The sequence below is a fragment of the Euprymna scolopes genome, chromosome 7 (genome assembly GCF_053919585.1).
Source record: "Euprymna scolopes isolate OS-2025 chromosome 7, ASM5391958v1, whole genome shotgun sequence".
Classification (NCBI taxonomy): Eukaryota; Metazoa; Mollusca; class Cephalopoda; order Sepiida; family Sepiolidae; genus Euprymna; species Euprymna scolopes.
The window spans coordinates 102677696-102697186 of NC_136488.1; positions in this window are offsets into that span (position 1 = coordinate 102677696).

The following is a 19491-nucleotide window of genomic DNA, read 5'->3' on the forward strand; positions in this document are numbered from 1 at the left end:
ATTCGCCAAAACTTAATATTTTATTAACAATAAATAATTGTGTGCGAAGTAAGCCGCTACTCAGCTACTTCAAATTTGACGTACTGAGCATACGAATCTCTTGCATTTTTATTACTCTTTTACAATGGTTGCTAGAAGTTCTAAAGTTGGCTTTAGTTTCACAACATCTATTACGATGGAAGCAATGGAAATGGCAGCAGCAATGGCAATTTTTCTGGAGAGTATAAAGCAGTCTATACCGATAATTAACCATTATAATATAGGCTGATTTCCCCCTTCGCCCCTCACACGCTGTCCCTATGTTTGTTTCGAATATTGCTCAGTAAAACGAAAACAGACGAACAAAACGAAAAACATAGGGACGTTTCCTTTATCTTTTCTCAACGGTGAATATCGGAAGTATTATCTGTTATAAAATAACAACGTGCTAATTTGGATTAGGCTTTCTGGATGTAGCAGGGAAAAATACTTCGCGCCCAATTATCTATTACTGATAAAGTATTGTTCAGGATTAACTATTAAAGTCGATGAAATCGATTGAAAGTAAAATATACATTTTAAAATGAAAAAATGGTCAGAATTCTCACCGACAAACATACACGACAAGGTAACGTTGTACAAAGTTCCATAGACAAGAAGCCAATTGACTACCTTTTTTAACCCAACAGAGAGAATATATAAATGAACCGTTTAAGTTCTACAGTTTTCAAATTTATTGAACTAAAAATACTATAATTTATAATAATGGAATTTTGAAACATTGCTTACTTTTTGAGCTTTGGAAATGAGGATTGATAATTTGTATTATTTGGATGTTCTGAAGTATTATTTTCACAATGTTTCGAACGACGTAATCTCCGACTTTCTTCGGGTGTATTAGTTCGGGCGATATTCAGAATGCAATTGCGAATTACTTAAAATGTTTATCCGTGGTTACCGAGGTAAGCACCCTACTCCCGTTATGTTCGCGAGAAAGATTCTCGAGTTATACAGAAAGATTCCTGTATTCGACAAGATACAACTGAAGAAAACCAAAAGTTATATCGGCCGAAGCACTGTGAAAATAACACTCAAGTTGAAAACAGTAGTCTCAATAATCTAAATAATACGAAATCAAATAATTTTGAATAACACTTCAAATACATTTTTATACAAACAACGTTTTAAAGTGGGGATAATTTAATTATCTCAAAAACAAACAATCACGTGATACACATACCATCATTCCAGCCCAATTCTTCTATCTATCAAACGGACTACTATCTGTGTCCACCAGCTAGGAGCAAAATTCCACTCCTTCAATGTGGAGATCTGTAGATGCCAAAGGCTTTTCTATTTGTATAGCTTATTTGTATGGCTCGCTAACCTTTACAATTCTACCCCTGCTCTACGTTTACTTTTTTTTTCCTTTGAAGATTGTAATGCTGAGTATGGGGCAGCCAAACCAGCTGCCAACATTGCCCCGCTTTTTTATTGAAACCAACCGAGAGCTCTTTTTAGTATCCTCGCTGTTCCCTTAAGTGCAATTGTCTGAATCTCTTTTGCACTTGGTTCACCAGGAATATTAGTTAGGTAGGACTTCAGGTTCTTCTTCATAAGTCCTATGGCACCTATGGTATGATTGATATCCCCTTTAGATTCCAGTACCGTATTATATCAACATGTAGAAATTTAAAGGCGATGTGAATAAGTATCTGACAGCCCAACCCGACACTCAGCTTATCTTTCTATTAATCTGTTCTGTTTCAGAGTCACTTCTTATATTTTCAATGACCATTTGCCTTATTTGCAGTGAAAACTAATAATTTAAGTACAGGCATTATCAAATGAAAATTGTAAACTTTGCTATTTGCTACTTTAACAAGATTAATCTCACTATTCCGCGTTGAAAGTACCATCATGTTTCTGATTGGCCTATCTAAAATATTAAAGCGTCCAATCAGCGCGTGTTACGAATCCACTTTGATCTTCCGTCAATCATTCCATTTGACTTGCGCTTTCTGTTTTGGCACTGGGAAGGTTATAGGAAACTGGGCGCTCTTTCAAGTTTTTATTCTCATCTGAATGAATTTGCTTTCATGTGTTTCTCTTCTTGTAAATTAGTATTTCGTTGATTTGTCTCGGAAAATTAAAAAGAGAACTCCGAGAATATCGATTTGTTAAACTAAAAGTCAAGACGAAGAGGAAAATCAATTTTCATCTATCAAATTCTGTTAGGACAAAAGTAATGATTTTTTTTTCCGTGTACTTCGGCGCCGGTATTGATTATTTTATTATAACTAACAGCGGAACTGCAAAATAAAGGTGTGGTTGTTAATCGGTAAATTCGGGAAGTTTGTATTACAAAAAAAGAAAAGAAAGATTTTTTTTTGAATTTTTGTTTACTATAAAATTAGAAATTACTAAGTGGATACAAAAGCAAACATAGTATAAAAATATAATTTAAGGAACTTAATATGTTGTGTAAAGTTAACTTAGCTCTCATTAAACAATTCAGCGTTGATTATTAGAGAAATGCATATCTCTATTTTTATTAAGTTAGATATGTGTATATGTCTATGTATGGGCCGTGCTGAGATTGTTGGGCTAACGTTCCCGGTCTCAAAGCCATAATCTGAAGTTTAACGCAAACAGGAAGTATATGGAATGACTCATTCGACACTTGTGTTTGTGGTAAAGGTCTTATTTTATGCATACCATTATTGTAAAGCTTATTTTATGCATACCATTATTGTAAAGCTTATTTTATGCATACCATTATTGTAAAGCTTAAGACACATCTGCTAGGCGTAAGTCGTCCGGCTCTGGGTTATATTCAGTGTAATTTAATCTTATGAAAAGTGGTTAAAAGAATACGCAAGCTATTCGTAGAAATTTACCTTCGAGAAATTTTACTGATAGGCCATCAATTAATAAATATTACATGAATTTCAATTTCTTTGAAGTATCTTAAAAGAGTTTTAGTATATGAGCGCAGTATTCCATTTAAGCTGTATAAGATACGCATTCGATTCGATTAATAGTCCTTAGACACTGATTACGCGATATTCCATGAATTTTAGTTTTTAAACGCATTAAGCGTGATTTTTTTTTACACGCTGGTCACCACTTATCAAGGCCCGGAAGCCACTGAGGGATAATGGTTATTGCAAGTACAGTAGGTTAGTGTGGAGATTTAATGAAGTATTTACTTAAGAGGGTGGTTCATTAGGTATTTGTTAACGTTGGACTTAAAGACATCCAAGTTGTAGTCAGGTGGGAAGCAGGCAGACGGAACAGAGTTCCACAGGCGTACAGTTCTAAGAAAGAAGCTTTGTTCATGGAATCCACGTTTTGATTTAGGCACAGATAAAGAGTGGGGGAAATTTTTCACAGTGGATTCAGCTAGACGGGTGTTTTTCGTGAAAGATTGGCGGGGGGGGGGACCAGAGATTGGAGTTCAGACGAGCACCTACCATGGAAATAACGATAAAACAAGGATAGGCTCGCAACGTCTCTTCTGTGGGAGAGAGGTTGCAGGGTAGAGAAAAGAGCGTCCCCCACTAAGCCACGAAGTCTATTTTGTACTCTGTCAAGCAGGATAGGCTGTTTTTAGCAGCTCCTTCCCAGATATGGCAGCAGTATTCCATCCTTGGACGTATTTGGCTTTTATATAGATAGAGAATTGCATCAGTAGTGAGATATCTTCTGGAGCGGTAGAAGGATCCCACCATCTTTCCAGCGACCTTGGCAACAGACAAGTGATATCAGGATTCTAGACAGGAGATATATTATCAATATATTTTGATTTTAATATTTGTAAAAGATAACATTGGTGCAAAATTGTTTTCTTCGGTGAATTAATTTTAACAGTCATGGTGGGGGGGGGGCATTTATTTAGTATTTTTGTAAAAAAAAAAAACTAGCAAATATATCCCGTGTTATGATTTAGTAATTTCATTTTAGTAATATACTTTTTATTTTAAGATTTAATACATTATGTTTGCATATAATTATTCAAACTGAATCGTTTGGGTGAACCCTAGTTTTTTTTTCTTTTCATGTGAGTCCTGATTTCATATCGGTCACAGAATTTTTAAATTAATAAAAAAGAAATATGAAAATGTGCTAAGAGTCTTCCATCCCCCCCCCAACAAGTGATACCAAAGCGCCGAAAAAGGTCAAGGAGGATGGAAAAGCCGAGGAAAAAGTGCTGTCCAGATCTCCGCTGGACAAGCGCGAAGAAAACTGGGACCTTCGGGAGGCTTAGTGCCACTCAAATTCCAGTATAGACCAATTGTCACTGCCAGCGAGAAATTAATAGTAAGCGACTGTTGCGATGACGCAAATTCTTTTGCAAATGCCATCGAAGGAGGTGGAGAGAGCTGGACGTCTGGAAAGACTTGTTGTCATTCAGCTTCCAGAGAACATCACAGGTTTCCAATCAGATATTTGATGACTTGTGTGAAAGCTCCATGTCAGCCAATAATAATAGACTACTTAATGTGTACTGGTATTTTTGTCCGTTTGGAATGACAAGGCTAAATATGTTATTTTTTTATGGAAACTGATTTAATTTCGAATTATCTCCAACGTAACAAGGTCATATTAACAAATTATTTGACAATAGTATATCTTTTCTTAATCAATCATCTCGAATATACACTTCACTATTAATCTATGTTCACAATTCAGTTTAAACGGTAAGTCTGATTTGAATAAAGAGACTTATTTTTGGCAATTCATTTATAATAATAAAAACGCCATATCTAAAAATGCAGACAATAATGTCTTTTTCTTTCATGAACACGTTTCTTCTACATACCAGTGTAAGAAATAGCATAAGGGACACATCATCGTGTTATGTGTCGAATTTCCAACTGTTACATAAAAGACAATTTCGCATCGATATCAATTAGTAATCGAATCGGAAAAACGACCCTTTTCAATATAACCTAGCTGACGTGGACAGCGGTGACTAAATCAAATTTTGCCAGGCGGTTGGACCTCTTAAGCCTTAGCAGTGACTAAGTGCGCGGAAGATAACCTAATTTCGACACTCAACGTATAAATGTGACGCCTGAGCACCATTAAAGACTGCAATCCTCGGATGACGTCTCGGGTTTTGTGGAAAGTCGATTTCGAAATAATTAACATGGCAGCCACTTATGGTCTATTCGTATTTTAACGTAGGCTTTCTTGTGAAGATATACTTTAGTTCAAAATGCTACTCGCTAAAAATTGAGTCAATCGACGGACCAGAACTACGGAGAATTTATTATTCTGGTTTGATTGTTTTGTTTGACGGCATATCAACCATTATGGAGCAATTTGTATAATCTTTCCATGTGTTTCTCTACACGGCTAGAGTTTGAGACATGTTTTTTGTTTGTTTTTTTTTAATGGAAGGAAAATTTATTTCGCCAAAGAAGAGACACTCTAGATCGTGGTAAAAATAACATTTGCCTCAGTCTAGAAGTATTTCTCATTCACTGACCGAGCATAGAAAAAAGTCAAGTGTAGTATCAAAACAAATACTACACTTTGCTCCAGTCTAAAGGGGCAAATAATTAGTTTAATTCGTTTATTTTAATGCTCTTAATAACTTCACATGTTTTATCAGCAAAATGTAGGAAAGAGCCGGAAGATGAAAAAAACTAACTCACCACAGTGGACCTTTTAGTCGGGTACGAAATAATCAAAAACACAAGCGGAAATATTCTACGGTAGGAGCGTCTCAGGTGATCGGCCATTCGAAAGGTTAGGTAATGCCTAGCTCATATATGATCAGTGATAGTGTTCGACTTTCATTCGGCACATCAACCTTTTTCTGCTTAGTTAAAGCCGATTCTACTTATTGTGGTAAAGGTGTATTATGCATTAACTTATTTATGATTTCATATTTACAGTAGATGCAGAACTGGGGATCTAATTTTAGTTTTCCTCTTTAAAAAATCCATAGCAAAAACTCCTCTATCATCATCGCAAAGAAAACTCCTTTTTTTCTTCTGTGTACACAAAACAGAACGAAACTTACATAAACGTAGTTGGAGTTACCTGGAAGGCAGCACTGTCACATTGTGTTCCACAAATGAGAAGTTCTAGAAAATAAACTGTTCATAGAAATGTTGTTTGGGTTTTATATAAAAAGGGAGATAAAGGAAAATTATTATATAGCTAGATGAGTTCTTGCTCTGAATATTTCAAAGGGAAAACAAAGTATTGTAACTTAGTAAACAAAGTATTTTAACTTAGTGGAACACTTAGCATGAAAATAGCAATAGCATAGAGAAAGGCTAGCTACGTCATCTGTGGAGGGATGCAGGTAAGAGAATGTAAGATTACACACGTTTATACGTGTGTTAACATGTAGATACTTGAGACCCAACACGTTGTACTCTCCGTCGCAAGGAATAACGATAAGGAAAAACTCGACTTACTTTTATCCGTTGAAACAACATTCCGGGTACTTTCCCGAATAAAACGTGATCATCAATCTGCGAACACGTTCTTCTTTTTTTATATTTTTTCCTTACTGTGACGTCATCTCGAACATGGCTCGGTCATTTACCTACACGCTTCCATACACGCGACCGCGCTCTTTTACAAGAAGATATCATTACAACTAGATTGTGAGCTCGATATTGCACTCTAGTAAGGCAATAACGGATACCCTCAACGCCACCTTTTTAGATATGACAGCATTGCTATGACACCTTAGACCACATCATACTATTATACACGTAATGAATTGCATCAGGTGAAGTACTTTCTAGAGCTATAGAATGGTCGAACTATTTTTCCAGTGACGTAAGCAACAAATTTGATGTGTATGCGATAGTAAACCTCTTCAAAATTGACCTTTTTCTTCAAACATATGGAAACTGATATTATTCCCATTCTCCAAGGTCTAAATTAGCTAAATATACCAGTTATTGTGATCTTGGACCTTGGCTATGCCTGCCTCAAAAGCCATGTAATTTTATTGTTGACGTTTTTCAAAAACGCTGCAAAATATGGGATATTATGTCCTTATTTTCATTGTAGCTTTCCAGAGGTTGATGCTATAGCATTGAAAGTGATACCAAATGAAAGCTAATAAAATTTTCTCGCATATGGTAGTAAGCACAATAAAACACATTAACACCTGTGTACATTTTAACTAATTTTAATGCACAAACAGCTGGGGCACTACAAATAATCAGTTTGGTAGTATGATAGCACTGCACTGACACATATATTGCATAAGAAACTGTCAGATAGGATGTTACTAATACATGTATTATCACTTGTTCAATGTGGCTTTTTTGAAACTCAATTTTTTTCCTGTGGTACTACACAATTTGTAGTAAGCAGCTTCTTTGCTCTGGGTCACTTGTGATCTGAGTTGCAAAGTCACTCATTAGTTTCACACATCTCTCAGCAACTTCTGTGCATTCCTGTAGCTGTCATTGTCTTCCCAGGTGTCATCAGGAGTAGTGAGCCAGTCACATTTCACTCGAAGAGCATCAAACAGAAAGTGAGACCCTGGCCCTACCATGTATGTGAGAACTGTAGCTGCATTGATGACAGGAAACACTGGCTTGCCTTTCCTGTAACTCTCAGGTTTCTCTGTTTCTGACAGCTTGACTGCGAGTTTCTCTTTTGCAAACTTGGTCATGCTGGCATGTGAACTGAACAAGGTGAATGGCACTAGTTCCTGGGGAAGATACCAGCGGTGGTTGTTCGTTTTCTTGAGAACAGAGGTTGCCAGTTCATAGTCATACTGCTTGTATTGCAGCATGTTCTTCATAAGCTGGAGGTCATGGATATGTGCATCAGCTGCAGATGTGGTGGTCACCCAGTGGCTGGTGTAGAATAAGGCCAGGAACTTGTTCATTCTCTCCAGCTTGAAGATAGTGTCCGTGTTGTATTTTAGCTCCTTGGAAAACATGAGCATCTTCATACAGTAAATGTTCCTGGCCATCCAGCGGGCTTGGTGAATGGCACCTGGCTTGGCCCAGTGGATACCTCGAGGAGGTTCCTCACCAAGCAGGATCAGGCACAGCTCTGCCACCTCTCTGTAATCTGCCCTCGGACTTGCTTCCTCAAGGAAATTGCTTAAGACTGCAATTGTGCTTGTCTTCTTCTGTTTCAAGTCTTGTTCAACTAGGCCCAGAACTCTTGGGCAGTCCTTAACCAACTTGTCCCACTTCTCTTTCATATTGCTGAACATTGGGTTGTCAGGACTCTTGACCTTGCTGAACACAGCCTTCCATACACTTCCAATTATTACCTCTGATATGTGATGGCGACAAGCGAAGTAGAATACATTTTTGCCTAGTTTTTCTTCAATAAGCTTCGCTGCACCCTTGTTGATACCACTGTTGCTTGCTGTGGTATCAAATACCAAGCCTACAATGTTGTCTGTGAGACCCCATGCTTCTATCAGTTCCAATGTAGCATTACACTGTTGGATTTCTGTGGAACTTTCTATGAAGGGCACACCAAGCAGCTTCCCTTCGTCATACTGTGGAGTACCAGAGACGAGCACTGCAAGACTTTCCACTGGGTATCTTTCACCAAGAACATCCCGTAGAGGTTTTCCATCGCAGTGTAGTGTGCAGTAATCTGGCGGACTTTCCTTGAAGTTATTCATGTAACTTTGGCACAAGTTATGACGAGTGTTTATCCTATTTCGTCTTATAGTAGAGGCTGATATAACAAAGTCATCAAGATCTGCGCATCCTGCCTTCAACACTGCAGACACCATGGCTGTAGTCTAGTTGTCAGAGAGTGACAACCGATCTGCAGTGCTACAAATCTCTTCACTGTTCATAACTGAGTGTGGAAAGTGTAAGGTTATCGTACTTGGTTTTGATGAACAACTTGGTGTTGTCTCAGTGTATTCTGAACCCTCACTAATATCAGAGCCTTGACTGTTCTCTGGGTCTTCATCACTTGAAATTTTCCCAACTTCTGCTGCTGCAGCAGTCACTGATGATAACATTCTCTCTTCTCTTTCTTCTCGGAAGCTTTTCTCTCTAGACTTCTTCTCAAACACCTTATCATGACCTGACATGTGTGCCAGGCGAGTGATCTGTTGGTCCGAGTAGAAATTGACGTCCTCTTCCTTGGTCTCCTTTATGAGCAGTCTGTTGCTTCTTATCTCATCCACATCATCCTTTGCTCCAATATCAAATAACTTGTCTAAGTCCTTCAGAAAGTTAGCTCGTTTCTCTTCCTCTGGTTTGTTATTTCTTCCCTTGTTTTTAACAATTTTCCTGTACTTTTCATGGAGGATCATGAAACGGTTGACTGCATTTGGTCTAGTTAGTGTTTTAATCCTTGCCATATTCCAGAATGGCAAAACGACATCCACTGTATCATGGGCTAAAGACCTATTGTCACTGTTGGGATTATCATTCCTCAAATGCAGGAAATACTGGAACACCTGGCGATTAGTAGGAAGTTGAGAGCCCCTGATGCTGGAGCTGGGTTGCCCAACGAGATGTTGAATGACCTTGTGGCAGGAGTTGCCACCTTTTTTCTCTTTTCAGTTGGTTCATCCCGTTCACTTGTATCGCTGCCCACTTTTCCACAGCGTAGTTGTCTTCCAGATGCCATGTTGTCAGCAGTTCACAAATCTTAACAAATCAGCTTTAACTTACAATCTGAAATGAAGAGATAAAACATACTTAGTGATAATAAATTATATACATAAAACAGGGGAGGGTAGAGTGGTGGCCCTTGATATATCTAAGGCTTTTGACAGGGTATGGCACGATGGTCTTCTAAGGAAAATTAGATCATATGGAATCACTGGAAGAATTCATAACGTAATTAAATCCTTCTTAAGTAATAGAAAAATCAAAGTTGTCCTCGACGGACGTACATCCAAACAATATGACATAAATGCGGGAGTGCCTCAGGGGTCTATCCTTGGACCTCTATTGTTCCTGATATTCATAAACGACCTCCCTGATTATATTGTTTCGGAGATGGGTATATTTGCCGATGACACCACTCTCTATAACAGATATGAGGGGAAAACAAATGAACACATATCCAAGAAAATGGCAGAAACACTAGAGGATGACCTCCAATCCGTAGTGGAATGGGGACAAAAATGGTTGGTCTCATTCAATGCTGCTAAGACTAAGCTTGTTTCCTTCAATAACTACAAGAAACCTTCTCTACCACCAATAGCAATGGCCAAGAGCACATTGTCTGAAAGTATTTCTTTTAAACTCCTCGGTCTAACGTTTACAGGGAATATGAACTGAAATAGATACATTGAGAGCATTGCCAAGGCTGCTGCAAGGAAGGTTGGCTCCCTCTACCGTGCTAGAAAACTACTTACGCCTGCCAGTATCCTATACCTCTATAAGGCAACCATTCGCCCATGTATGCAGTACTGTTGTCACATCTGGGCTGGTGCATCTGCTGCTTGTCTCTCGCTCCTGGACAGGGTTAAAAAAAGAGTCGCCAACCTGATAGGTCCTGAACTGTCATCTAGGCTTCAACCTCTGTCCCATCGACGAGATGTTGCATCCCTCTGCCTGTTCTACAAATACTTTAATGGTGAATGCTCTGACGAACTGCAAACACTTGTACCTCCCCGACGTAACTACCCCCGACAAACCCGACAAGCTACTAAGTCTCATCCCTTTACAGTGGAGATCCCTAGGTGCAAGAAAGCCTTTTACTCCAATAGTTTCTTCCCCAGAACTGCGGGTCTTTGGAACTCCCTTCCGGGATTCTGCTTTCCCAACTGCAATGATATGCAGAAGTTCAAGTGTAATGTTAACAAACATCTTTCTACTCTTCTCCCTTCATAATGACCCCGCTAATTAATTCCCTAATAGTAGCCCCCTGCTTCAAAGTGGCACTGTGCCTTGTTTGGGGTGAAAATTGAATAAAAAAAAATACATGCATTAAGAGTAACATTTTTGAGATAAAGTTATGTATTATATGATGGCATCCTTTCCAAGCATAAAAAATATATATGTTTGTGCATTAAAATTAGTTAAAATTAACACAGGTGTTCATGTGTTTACTACCATATGCAAGAAAATGTTATTAGCTTTCATTTAGTACCACTTTCAATGCTATAGCATCAACCTCTGGAAAGCTACAATGAAAATAAGGACATAATATCCCAAATTTTGCAGCGTTTTTGAAAAACGTCAACAATAAAATTACATAGCTCTTGAGGCAGGCATAGCCAAGGTCCAAGATCACAATAACTGGTATATTTAGCTAATTTAGACCTTGGAGAATGGGAATAATATCAGTTTCCATATGTTTGAAGAAAAAGGTCAATTTTGAAGAGGTCTAATACGATAGTCAAGTAGTTATATCAGCTGTTACTGATGATGTATAAGTTACGGATTTCGGAAGAGATCAAATAAAAGAAAATTAAATAAAGACTCAATCGTAGCGTATTATAAACGTGATCATAACTTGCCTACATTTAATTTGAGGAGCTGTTTATCTGTCAGTTATTTTTTTCTTTATGATTTTCCGTTGATATGTAACAGGTATATGTAAGCAACCATGGATAAGAAGCTAGTACTTAATCATATTCAAATAAGTCGAATGATTCTGACGTTGGGGAAATCTGAAAATCGAGATGTACTTAGGCACACATAACTGACAACGTGGCTCGGAACTTCTGAACGACGTTTTATACAACACACTATTAATTAAATAAGTATTTCGTGTGTGTGTGTGTGTGTGTGTGTGTGTGTGTGTGTGTGTGTGTGTGTGTGTGTGTGTGTGTGCGCGCTCACGTGAGTTTGTACGAATGTGTCTAAACGCAAACGTGGGAAGAATAGAATAAAGATTACAGATTCATTGCCGCCTCCCACATCGTTATCTTTTTGTCTTTTTCAATATCGTGCGAACATTCAAACTCGTGGAAACAATAAACAGTTAATTAAGAAGAAGGGGGTGAAAAGAAAGGCACATTTACATCATCATCATCATCATCATTGTTGTCATTCATCCTCCTTCCTCCTCCTCATCATCATCATTATCAGAAACAAGTCTTTATTTCATCTATACTTTCTGTTTACATGTCTGTCTCCTCGAAAAAATTATAGTATAAAAAATATATATTCTATGCTAATAAATGCGAAAGTTTCTACATATGTTCGCATGGCCTTTGCATCTACATCATAATCGGTGTCTATTGCTTTCAACATTGCCCATAAGAATGTGATTTTCAGCACCCTTTGAAATCGGAGCGCTTTGGTTAAAAAAATACTTCATTAGCATTTATTTGAAAATGGATGGACAAATCGTAATAATAAAAGCAATGATATTTTCGTATCGATCTTATAAATATACATAACAAAATAGGTATATCTATAGTTTTATATATTCCTATGTACGGCATAATGACATTGACACACTGGTTCCCATCAGATAACCGAAGTTAAGCAACGTTGAGCCTTGCTAGTACCAGATGGGTGACCATTTGGGAATTCTAGGCGCTGTATGTGCTTTGTTTCCAGTCGTCCTGCACCTCCACTTCCCACTGGTATTCAACAATGTGTGGTTGGAGATTGCGCAACTCTTGCCACAAAAAATTCATGCGCACGCACCCTTACCGTGGGTATTCATAGTCTGTCAAGACTGAAAGAAGACTTTTTTATGTATAGGATAAACTTCTAAACATTATGAATTTTAAGGTATAAGGATGAGTAATGTGAATTACATTTACTTTGTTTTATGTTTAATTTAGTTTTATGTAAAGAAGAATAAAGTGTGCGAAAAATCAGATTTTTGTTGAATCTTAACAAAAGTAAATTAATATGCATTCTTCAAATTTCAGTTTGTTATAGTATTTTATAAAGTTTTAGGAACAATTATGTGGGCCAAACGTTCCATTTGAAAATTGAAATATTTCAGATGAGCATTAAATTGTATCCATAGTCATTAAATACCAAGTACGTAAGATTCCCTGAATCTTATTTTTTTTCTTAAGGACCCTTAAGCTTAAATCATAAATTTTAGATATTTTCTATAACCCACGTCATTTAATTGATTTTGATCTAAACTAGAATAAGAATTATAGACACAAAGTTAAGTAACATTTTACCTTGAATTTAATTTTCGTAAAGTTAGAGTCAGCAGGGAAGCATCCCTGTGGTACTGTGTTACACAGAGGAAATGTTCTCGGAAATTAACTTTATTTTTTTGTTTTTATATAATTTTTTTCATAAAGGAAAATTAGTCATGATAAACTCTTCTCTTTCCGAATCATCTTTCTCTTTTTCGAGGACGGGTATTTCTTTAGTTCAAGATTAATATGAAAATAAAAATTTGGCATTATGTATTCGTTTTTATCATTCGAAAACATAAAAACTGCTAATTAAAGCAAAGAACTTTTTATTCGAAACGATTCTCGAAGAGTTTCTGATAATGGCGTGCCCATGGAACATTGTTAATATTTCGTGACGTGTGTGATACGATAAAAGAAATAAGTTTAATTATTATGATATCAAAATGTCTGTGTTAATAGCCGTCGGAGACATCTATCTTCATTGTTTTTAAGGTGAAGTTTGAAAATTATAATTAGCTTTTGAAAGAACTGTTTTAAATTTCGTCAGCATGTAGACAACATCGGACACACTCCACAATCCCGATCTTAAGATTAATAAGCTACAATTTAAGCACATAGTTTTTAGAAGTAGTGCTATAAGCGTATAAGAATAAGTAGTAGTGCTATAAGCGTATAAGAAGTAGACAAAATAAATCGCCCTATATATAATGACACAACCGCCCATGGCAACACTTCGAAGAACATTACTGATCAAAATCCTTCGTGATCTTTCAGATCTGGAACACGTGGTGCAATACAGTAAAAAGTTACTTGTTGCTACTAATGCATCTAAAATGAAGTTCCCTCCTTTCAACACTAGCGTTCGCACCCTCGCTTTGCGCCAATTGAAATACATGGCTTTTTGCTTGAGGAGTATTCCCACTTTGATAAGCTTCTAGGACGGTCTTTTCCTTCAGAATTGAAATAGAAAATTATCAAGTCCATTACGAAAGTTGTTTGACACATTGTTGAAGTATTCTAGTATTTCACGCCTGACGCAACCGATATAAGGGTCAGATATGACGGAGTATTGTTGCCACACCTGAGGAGGTGCAGCTCACAGTACATTTTCTGTCATGGCAATGACAATGACATGACAATGACAATGAAAACGATGTCGAAATTTAGTAATGCCTACAGTCCCTACAGTCAATCCCTTGCAGTTTTCCTCTATTTTATTGTTATTTCATAGTAGGTGCTCCACTATTCGCAAAAATCTCAACAACAACAAAAATTGTCACTACAAATAATGAAGAATTATTCTCTTTCCATCCGTGTGCCTCAAACTAAACGGAACTTTCGTAAGCATCATATCTTAAAACAACAATATCGCAAGACTGTTTCTCAGCTGAATGCAACATAGTTGTTTTCCGGTCCAATGTAAAAAAAAACTTCTTTAGCCACCTTCTTTAATAAACAAATTCTGCCCAATTTGAACCATTATTGCTTATCATAACATTGAGTAGCCTTTGCGCCTTGATAAATGGTGAGTCTTGAATAAAGCAAACAAACAAAAAACATGGTCGTTTGTAAGTCCAATTATTCGCCAAATTTTCCTTTGAATTAATCAAACATTGTTCTCAATCTTTTCATAGTACCATACTATCCAACAGATAATCGCATTAACTCTTATCCTCGGATGGCTTTTAATTCTGGTAAATGCTGAACCATTAATTTAATAATAATAATAAAAATACCCTTTATTAAAAGTTCGAAATCTTGTACAGATATCCATATTCGAGCGGTCGAAAAGTTTTGGGAATAACGTTCAAGTTGAGAACTGTAGCCTGAACAATTCAAATAATAACTCTTATCCTCGGATGGCTTTTAATTCTGGTAAATGCTGAAAAATTAATTTAATAATAATAAAAAGATACCCTTTATTAAAAGTTCGAAATCTTGTACAGATATCCATATTCAAGCGGTCGAAAAGTTTTGGGAATAACGTTCAAGTTGAGAACTGTAGCCTGAACAATTCAAATAATAATAATGGAATATTTTGGATTTTCACATTTCTAATTGTTTTAAAGTAAAATTGCGGTACTTATTTTTCGTTTTATTTTAATAGTAGGGCGGTTTAGCTTACAGCGTACAGAAAGTTCTTTACAATGAGACGATTTAAAACTGAAAATTCAGTGGAAAGCACTGTTGAGTTTTTTGTTTGTTTATTTATAGGCAGGCGCCATAAACTTTTGCCAACACTTAATAGAAGCCATGGAGTTGTTTATATGTATGCAAGATCTTCATGTGACAAAATATTTTCTCTGACCTTTCACCGTTGAATGTCAGATGTCAAAGTGTGACTCCTATCCAATAAAGGAACAATTCAGCTTTAATGTCGAGCACTTAACCATGCCGAAATAAACAAAGGGATTAATCCTGCCTTACATTTCACATCTCTTGGTACATACGAGCTTAAATACAATAAATAGACAACGCTGCTTACTCAGCATTGACCTACTTATACAATGGTTCACAGACACACACAAATTAACATACACATTATTCCAGACATTTACAAATACAGAGGGACCCATGCACTATCAAATACTCAATTATTATATTAAATTCAAACTAATAAACGTCTGTTTCCTGAAGTCTTTTTCTTATATATTTTTACTATCCTGGTTGTCCGGCGTTACCCGGGTGTTTGAAGGTGTGTGTTGAGCAAAAAAAAAAAAGAAAAAAATGTTGTAGCAGGCAGACTCGAACCCGTACCACGAAAGATGGAAAGGAACGTGAAAATAAACTTGACGTGTTTGCTGTTGCGCCCATCGCCAAAAGCGGAAGTGATGAATGTTTAAATTAACGCTAGACGATGACTTTCGAAAATATCTGCGAAAAAAGCGACACCTCCCTGTAGAAAAGTGCATAGTTCATGGTGAAAGAATTGATGTTTCTAGCCAATTTTTCGATATTTATCGCCCGAAGGGTCGAGTTTCAAAACGATACCAATCTCGTGAGAATCTGTCGCCGTTATCGAAAGTTTTAGGCATACACACATACATACATACATACATACATACATGTAAACAGACAGGTGAGATTTATATATAAAAAACGCAAAATGCATGCTAAAGTATTGATGAATACGTTTGGGTATTGAGTTATAATTGAAAAAGAAAACGTCCATTTTAACTGTTCTAATTAGTTGCAATTTTGGAAAAAAATGATAAAATTGCCCATCTCTGATAGGCTTTCTGTCACTCTCATCGATCTTATACATAGTGTTTGCGACTCTCGCAGTTATCTCTCTTTCTCCTCTCCCCCATTTTCTCTTATTCTATTAACAGTCGAAGTATTAAAAAAAAATAAATAAATAAAAGATTTGGGTAGTCATTCGTAACAAAAGAGGAATGTCACCGTAGAGTCATCATTTCACATATAGTTGGAGAATTAAAGAGAGATAAAATATGCTCGAGGAGATATAGCAAGCAGAGAGATCAGTTTAAGATTGCATCCTTTTTTATTTCTAATTTTTAAGTGTTTCTTGATTCATGCAACCTAACACTATTTTAACAAATGACCCAACAGTCGTTTTTTCTCTAATATATAATATAAGTGGGCACAATTGTTTTCTATGCATGTCTTTTACTCATATATAAACTCTGAAACTGATCGGCATACTTTTGGCAATTCGGTGTTATTTCGATACTTGAAATACTTGAAACTAAAAAATTAAACAATGAACATTTCATTCACAGCTTCCTTGTGAATACAAAATTAAAGCATTAACATTTATTCGTATAACTGCAGGTTGTCTGAAGATGTACTCACACTCCGCATGACGGTAAAGCATTTATTTGTGAAGATAGAGTTAAACAGAATAGCTTCGAAAACATAAGACAAATGCAATTAAAGAATTATGTTCCTAGATGTTCAAATTGGTAACCATTATTATCCAGATAACGCTAGTAACGTGCATCAAAGAATTCGCAAACGTCAGGAAACACGTCATTCGAAGTACATTTTTCTGAGATATTCTGTGATAAAATTATGATCCTTTTGATAGAAAAGTATTTATCTTTTAAAAAAGACCACAAAGAAATTAAAAGAAGAGAAAATCAATTCGCCTGAGTGATAGTGTGTGTGGAGTTATCATGACTGCCTTTGAATCTGTTATTGGTATAATAAATAGAGTATTTCATAACATTATATTATATGATAGAAATAAAATAAATGTTGATGGTGGTATAAGAATGACAAATTTTAAAATAAGTACGGATTTATTCAAATAAATAAATATTAATTCATATACAGCTATATTCTCACATCTACAACTCGTCAGCGTGGCTAAATCTAGCGTGATTCGGAATCAGGATCCTAGTGACTGTTGCCTGATGTAGAGTGCCGAAGGGAGAAGTGCATTGCACTCATAATAAGTATTTGATTAAGCAGAGCTCAATACACGAGTGGACTTGGTAGCAGTATATAATATATCCATTGAAACAGCTCTTTCGCTCTCTTTCTCTTTGCCCCACCAAACAAAAATATAATCTTATCAACACCCTTATCCATAGAGCGTGTATGATATGTTCAGATAACAAATTTAATGATGAAGTCAAATTTATTACTAAGACTCTTTGCAATAATGGTTTTCCATTGCAAATCTTGGAATCTACAATTAAAAATAAAATTTCTAATTTCAATAAATGCCCTATCTACCTACGCCTACCTTGGCTAGGTAATATTAGTGAAAGATTTACCAAGCAAATTTCTTCTGTCGTACAACAATGTTACTTTGCATCAAATACCCATGTTGTTTTTTCTTGTAAACCCGTTTTGTCTTCAATTTGTAAAGACATTCTATCCCCAACCATAACAATTCTATTACTTATTTATTTAAATGTAGCTGCGGTGTTCGCTACGTCGGGCGGATGTCTCAAAGATTAGATAATAGGGTAAAACAACATGTTCCATTCAAAATTCGAAATGGAAACTACCTACCTTCGGACATTTAACAATACCCATGGCTCATCTATAGGAGAGCACCTTATAAATAATCATATTTGCGCTTTGAATTTTAGGGCGGACTTTTTTTCCATCCTTAGTAAGTCGCACTCTCTTTATCATCTTAAAATTCTAGAAACTATATGTATTAAGACTCTGAGACCTTCTCTTTGCAAACAAAAAGAGAATCTCTTAGGGCTTAATCTAGTTTCTATTTAATAATTAATCCCCTTCCTTTTTGTTCCTTCCCCCCCTACTTTTTCGTCTCCGATTCATTGTTCCTTCCTTTTCTTTTTTTTTAAACGTAATTAAGCTCGATTTTAGCTCTGTTGAGCGAGCTAAGAAACCGGTCAGCTGACACATCAATTTTATTTTTTAATTTCACAATCTAAAATAATGTTTTCGAACAAGTTTAAATTTAGTCTTTACATAGCCATAATAAAATTTTGTACCCCGCAAAAATATTTAAATATATATATATATATATATATATATATATATATATATATATATATATATATATATATATAGTGACCGCCAAATTTATGGAGTGTTTTTTTTTTACGTGAAAGAGCCTGTCTTTAAAAATATACCAAAAATCTGGCAATTATCTAATCAATCTTAATTTTCACCGATTAATAAGTAAAGAATGCACTTTACATTGGTGTAAGTGTTTTTCTTATTCATGGTATAAATATATTTTTGGGGACTTCATGTCCCCCTCTTCATTTGTCACTTGTTCGACCCCTTAAAATCCAAGCGATCATTTAAGCTCACACTCATTTTGTGGTAGGAGGGTGAACGAGTATAGAAAAACAAAAAACAAAAAATCAATTTCACAGGATGCCTTCTATATGGAATATTTAAATTGGACAATTGGATGTGTTTAATTTTCTTATCTTTTGGGTTTTCAAGTGTGATATTCATTGAATATGTTATCAATAATTATTATCTTTCAGATGAGGATAAAAATATTTTTTAAGAAAACACTAGAATAGGCATACTTTTAAGTCTTTAATGATAAAGTAAAAATTATTTTTAGAAACTTTTCATGTACCAGTACATAAAGAATACCTTAAAGTATCGATACAAAAAAAAAATAAACAAGGTGTGGAAATTATAATGATAATTGTATCTGCGTATTACGGTTTTTTCAGGATACGGTAGCCCGTTAATGTTTGCAAAAAGTTGTTATCTCCCTTTTTGAAAATTAACTATTACTATGAAGACATGGATGTCTGTAGATGATTGTTGTGACATTTCAACAAGTTGTATCCCCAGAGGGTTACCAAAAACGGCCCTTTTAAGGCTACCAAATTCTAATGAAAGTATTTGTCAACTTGATTTATGCAATAAAGAATTTGGGGAAAATACAGTATGATCTAGTTTATGGAAAATATGTGTGTCTCACTGGTTATTATTAATTAGAAAATAGGAAAGGAGAAAATAATTGAAAATCATTCAATTAAAAG